This window comes from Rhinopithecus bieti, unplaced genomic scaffold (genome assembly GCF_001698545.2).
Source record: "Rhinopithecus bieti isolate Rb0 unplaced genomic scaffold, ASM169854v2 scaffold_27006, whole genome shotgun sequence".
Lineage (NCBI taxonomy): Eukaryota > Metazoa > Chordata > Mammalia > Primates > Cercopithecidae > Rhinopithecus > Rhinopithecus bieti.
The window spans coordinates 5313930-5320574 of NW_016813373.1; the positions used below are offsets into that span (position 1 = coordinate 5313930).

Genomic DNA, 6645 nt, shown 5'->3' on the forward strand with positions numbered 1-6645 from the left:
AAGATAGATGACTGTACGCAACTAAGAAAACATAAATGTAAGATTTCTGGAATGTGGGAGAGGATAGACTCTAAAGTACAGGTGGCTCTTGGCCTTTAGAGAAGAAACACCCCTTCTAGCATAATAGCTCAGAGGGGGAAGAAAATAGGTGTAAATATATACGAACTTGTAGGTGTGCTGGTGAAAAGTTGAAGATAATCTCATCTGATGCCTTAGATTTCTATAAAATTGTCAAAGTCATCTTCCTAGAGTGAAGGATGATGAAAATAAAGATTTGTAAGAAGTATTGCAAAGAATGGTATATCAAATTGACCACAGAAATATCGTGGAATTGCCAGAGAGTGGTAAAACTCCTTTTGAGGTTAGTAATCACTAATGAATAAGTTGTGTATTTTCCCCCCAGCAATCTTTGTCTTCTCAGATTGAAGAATAGAAAAAATGAAGAGCAATATTTGGGAGGCTGGTCTAATAGACAGATGAGTTGAAATTAAAGAAGGTCTTAGAAATTTAGGCTAATGATGACCACAAAACTTAAGCAGAAAAGTAGAGTAATTAGAAGGTCAATATTTGTAAGTTGCAAGGATGGAAAAAAGTGATACATACAAATAGCATGAGCCTAAAAGATATGTAGTATTTTTATGGAAGCCAATGAGAAGAATAATCTGGGGTAAGGGAGAGTGTCACTAATGATATTTGAATTCTGAAATAGTACACAATCACCACTTGCAAGCTATAAAGAGAAAGTGTGCCCTCTTTGAAGAGGCAGGTTTCAGTAATGGCAAAGATGTGGAAGGAATTCTTGGAAAAAAGGTTGAAAATAGAGGGAAATTCTGATATCAGAGAGCAAGGAAGCACAGACTTTCATGGGGATGGTGTAGTAGATTATTAAAGCGAAGGGCAAGCTGGGAGTGGGCAGAAAGTAGGGAGTGGGAAAAGTTGGTAGGGGGCTTATATTTTAGATATTGATTGTGATTAATGCAAGATTAAGAGTCATGGTGGGTTCAGTTTCAGAGTTTTTGAGGAGGCTGGATTCTGGTTCTAATAAAGGATTTGGCTCATTTAGCCTAAGTGAGTAATTATTGCAGTTGGAACAAGTTTTGGGAGCTTCTCCTAAATGGCTTGGAGGTGGGAAGGGACCTAGGTATTGATGCCAGCAACTAAAGACATTAAGGCTACAGTAGGAACATAACCTATAGCTACGAGCTATGAGCTTTATATATCCAACCTTATATTCCAGGGAGAAATCCAACTTGATCGTGTTTTATCTTTTACATACACTGTTGGATTTGACTTGCTAATATTTTATTTAATTTTTTTGTTTCCATACTTATAGCAATATTAGCCTGTAATTTTCCCTTCTCATACTGCCCTTGTCCAGTTTTGGTACAAAGATTATACAAGTTTAATAAAATGAGTTGATAATTATTCTCCTTCTCTGTTCTCTGAAAAAGCCTGTGTAAAATAATGCTTCTTTTCATATTGATAGAATTAACTTATAAATACATCTAGGCTCTGTGGTTTTTTTGGGGGGGAGTAATATTTTGTTAACTACTGTTCTGGTTTCTTTGCTGGTTACAGGGCTATTCAGACTTTCTATTTGTCTTAACTCAATTCTGGTAAATTATATTTTTCTAGAAATCTATTGATTTTTTTGTTTCCAAATTTGTTGGCATTAAGTTGCTCATAATATTTTATATCATTTTTATCTCATCTCTATCTAAGCATGAGTTTAAAAAAATTTTTTTAATGTTGTTTATTTATGCTTTTCTCATAGCCACCACACCCCCTGCAGTGAATCTGGAAGATTTTTATTATTATTATTATTATTTTAAATTTTTTTTTGAGACGGAGTCTCACTGTCACCCAGGCTAGAGTGCAATGGCCTGGTCTTGGCTCACTGCAACCTCCACTTCTCGAGTTCAAGCAATTCTCCTGCCTCAGCCTCCCGAGTAGCTGAGACTACTGGCAACATACCAGTAGCATGGCAACACACCAGGCTAACTTTTGTCTTTTTAGCAGAGATGGAGTTTTACCATGTTGGTCAGGCTGGTCTCGAACTCTTGACCTCATGATCCATCCACCTCGGCCTCCCAAAGTGCTGGGATGACAGGTGTGAACTATCGCACCCGGCCAGATTTTTTTCAAATCTTATTAAAGAACCAATTTTTGGCATGTGAATTCTATCTATAAAATTTGTATTGTATTATATTATATTAATTTCTGCATATACTTATTTCCTTATTTTTCTACTTTGTGGGCTTGCTTTATTTTCTTAGTTGGAAACTCGGGCCATTTGTTTTAAGTCTTTCTTCTTTTGTAATTTATGTTTTTAATAGTAATATTTTCTTGATATTCCGAAGTTTTGATATAAAATACTGTTATTATTTTTAAGTTTTAAGAATTTTAGATTTCCAGTATAATTTATTCCTTGACACAGAAGTTATTTAGATGTATGTGTATTTGTGATTAATAGCAAATACATATTTGGTATTAATTTCTACTTAATTGCATTGTGGTCCTAGAGAGTAATTTGTCTTATGGTGTCCTAGTTCATTATTAACTTTTGAAAATGTTCCTTGTGTGTTGGAGGGGAAAAAGTGGCTACTTTACTAATTATTAGTTGCAGTGCTTTATTTTTATTATTTTATTATTATTATTTTGAGACGGAGTCTCGCTCTGTGGTCCAGGTTGGAGTGCACTGGTGCGATCTTGGCTCACTGCAACCTCTGCAGCCCAGGTTCAAGCAATTCTCCTGCCTCAGCCTTCCGAGTAGCTGGGATTACAGGTGCCTGCCACCACGCCCAGCGAATTTTTGTATTTTCAGTAGAGATGGGTTTCACCATGTTGCTGGGCTGGTCTTGAACTCCTGACCTTAGGTGATCCACCCACCTCGGCCTCCCAAAGTGTTGGGATTATAGGCATGAGCCACTGCACCTGGTCAGTTGCAGTGTTTTAAATATGTCCTTTAGATCAAGCTTGTTAATTCTGTGGTTAATATCTACATAGATACTAATTTTTTTGTTATGCGATCTAGCAAAGGTTGAAAGAACTGCACTGAAATTTCTGATGGTGGATTGCCACTATTTTCTTGTAGCCTATCAATTTTTACCATGTATATTCTATGACTTTTTATTAGCCATATATATGTTTAAAATTTTAGATCATCCTAGTGGATTTTATACTTATGTAATAATATAAGTAATATTACATTATGTATGTCAGATATATTTCTATATCTAATAATGCTTTTTCTCTTTAAATGTATTTGTCTGATATTAATTGATACTTTTTAAAGAATTGTATTTGCTAGATATTGGTTTGCCATCATTTTACACTTTGCTTTTCTGTATCCTTATATTTTGAATGTATCTCTTTTGAATAGCCAATACCTGGGTTTAAAAAAAGTCTAATTAAACAATATATGCCTCATAACTGTTAAATTGAAATCATTTATGGTTTTTGTCACTATTATTATGTTTGGAATTATTGCCTCTTTAAATTCTTACTCTGGAACTGGAAAGAATGGTAAAATAACTGTTTTCAAATAGAAACTCCTTGCTGCTCCTTCAAGGAAAGCCAAATGGAGGTTTAAAAGTCGTCTCCATTTCCCTACCAAAACAAAAGCAACAAAAAAGAAAATTAAAAATCCTCATTCTCCAGAAATGCTTGAAGAAGGGAAAAAATAAGTTGGAGAGACAATGATTGGCAAAAATGACATCTGTATTTATTTTAATAAAAGATAAATGTAATGTAGAGCCATGGCCTTATTCTTCTAAACTTCTGTGGGACTTTACACAGTTTATTATGTAAGTCTCTGTAATTCAAGTTACCCAGAAGGTTCAATTTCATGTGTGATTATCATTGCCTATTGAAAGTGCATCTAATTTGTTATAACAGGAACCCTGTAGAGATAATTGTATGTTGTTAGCAATGAATAAATGTAAACCTTTAAAAATGAATTACTGTTTTTGATAGAACATGTTTAAATCAAGGTAGTCTGTGTTCAATTATTGGAAGCAGGGAGTGAACACTCTAAGAAATAAAATAGCCTAGGGTGAAACACCTTATTTTATGAAAAACTCATTTTTAGGAGCATTTTCTTTTATACTGTGGAAAAAAATTCCTGAAAGTTGAACAGACTTTGACAGCTGTTATAGGTGAGAGCCTCAAGTAAAGATAAAATTAAATGTTTTCCTTAAATGCTATTGCCCAAATAATGAATATCCATCATTGAAAACTGAGATTACTGTATCCTTTACTTTGTTCTCTCTGCCAGAGTCCTACACACTGTATTAGTTGTTAGAGTTGTGGAACTTAACTGAAGCTTTCTCTGGATTCCAGGTAACTTTGTTCTTTTGTTTTTGTTTTTGTTTTTTTCCTGCAGAATTGATATATGGGCCTGAAATATATTAAGGTAGATCTTCTAATCTTAGATAATCCTGAGTTTTGTTGTTAATTCATTCTTTGCATTGATGATTGCCAGTAAGAAGTATGCTGTGATGTGAAAAGCATAGGAACCAGGGATGAGAGGTCCAAGGTTAAATTTAAACTCTATATCTTCCTAGCTGCATAACCTGAACAAGTCAGCTAACCACAAACACTTCAATTTTGTCGTCCTTGAAGAGGACATATTGAAAACATTGTTCTACCTACCTCATAGAGCAATTGTGTCTTGTAGTTCTTCAAATGAGACAATGTATGTGAAATAATTATGTAACATAACACACCATAAAAATGTTGGCTATATTTGGTGCAATAAAGCTACTATTCCACAGCATGGATTCTACTGTCTTTACATCAATTCTTTAGTAATTATGAACTTACATAGTATTTGACTTTTATATATGTTTCAGGAATGCAATATCTAACTTGTTCATGAGGTGCTTTATTTTCATAGCAAAGCATATAAACAACTACCCATGACAAACGTATTTGTTCTTAAATGATTTTTCAAAATTTTCTTAGTAAAAGCACAGGAGTTACTGAAGTAGCACCTATCTTGAAAAGTCAAGTTAAAATGATTGCTTGTGTATATATATAAATGTGTGTGTGTACGTGTGTGTGTAAGTGTGTGTGTGTAATTTTTTCATATCCAATTGGTATAAATGATAACTGTTTTGTCATAGAACCTGCATATTTTTATCTAGATATATGTTAGTGCCATTTTAGTCATTATACTCTTTTCATGTTTTAAACTTCCAGTTAGAGACAAAACTTTTGAAAATTGACTAGAGAAATGCTGCTGTTGAGTTTACTTTCTTCTGAAAGAATATCTTTTCCTGTAATGGGAGGTACAATATTTCTGTACAGAGCTACTTCACTCCCACAGTCATAGGTCATCAAGAAGAGCATCTACATCCCCAAATGTTTCAGAGTGTAAGTCAAAAACTCTTACAGTTTCACTTCTTTTCATGTGTCTTGTAGATGTTTTAAGAATATTTTCAGCTGCATGGCTTGACAGCCTTGGGATTCCCTCACACATTGAGTCTTTTTTGGATCAGTCTGGTGTGAGCATGAAGACTGGGAGTTGTGGAGCCCAGTTAGCCAATGATTGCAATTGTCCAGGAGACAGATGATAGTAATTAAGTTTCCATCAGCCTGGAACTCAGGGGACAGAAGATAGATATTCTGTATGTAGAGGTAAGCACTTCTTCCCTGGGGATGATTTTTACCTTCCAGAGGACACTCCGCAATGTCTGAAGATAGTTTTAGTTGTTGCAACTGAGCGAGGGATGCTAATAGTACCTAGTGGTTAGAGGTCTGGAATGCTGCTAAACATACTATAATGTACAACTCCCTACAGCAAAGAATTATCCAGCCCAAAATGTAGATAAGTGGTGACTTTCAGAAGCCTCAGTGTAGATAGTACCTGAAGTCCTCAGAGGGAATAACAGCATCTGAAGTGTGAGGGAGGAGTCTAATCCAAAAAACACCAATAGACAAGGAGCATGCCCGTGGTATTATGAAAACCAAAGTGAGGAAAGAATTTCAATTTGGGAGTAGTAATCAACATTCAATGGAGCCAAAATTTAAGTAAAATGAGGACTGTTGAGTCTAACGGAGTTAGGTGGTGTATTGGATATTCTTCATTTGCCTCTTAAAATTCACGTTCTATCTTTCTCCATCCTGTTTTATTCCTAGAGAAGGTTGACGTAACAGACTTCATCAAGGGTTCTCTTGTCCTCTGGCTTTCAGCTGGATTCTGACAATGAGAGGTCCTGAAAATAGAAGAGTACAAGGAGAGAGTGCAAGTTGTTTGTGCCTGAAGCTCTGTCCCTGCTGGGCCTCAGAGCTACCGGGGCAGTATTTCTCTTCCAAAAGCTAAAGCTCCCATTGGGCAGCTCTTTCCTATAACTGCAGGTCTCACTGGTTTCTTGACCCCTTCAGGCCTGTGGGTAGTAGTCACTTTCACCTGTTAATAGGTGGTGCTTCAGTATCTCTTGTTAGTTTCCTGCCTACACCCTTGTAAATCGACTTTTCTTTAAACTCCCTTCAATCATACCTTTTCTGTTTGTGCTGTTTCCTGCCAGGGACCTGCCTGACACAGAGGTCATTGTTGATCTGTCAGAACCACTTTCAGTGGAATAGTTGAGGCAGATAGGTGGAAAAATAAATGGAAAGAAAGGAAGATTAAATACATTGATT

General features: G+C 35.6%; 1 long non-coding RNA gene across 1 annotated transcript in view; it reads left to right on the forward strand.

Moving 5' to 3' along the window:
- Window positions 1-4105: 4105 nt before the first annotated feature.
- LOC108512703 (uncharacterized) overlaps window positions 4106-6645 on the forward strand; it is a 39505-nt gene continuing 36965 nt past the window's right edge. The window contains exons 1-2 of the long non-coding RNA XR_001880661.1: window positions 4106-4341; window positions 5425-5640. This is a non-coding gene — a long non-coding RNA (uncharacterized LOC108512703). The remainder of the gene's footprint in view (window positions 4342-5424; window positions 5641-6645) is intronic.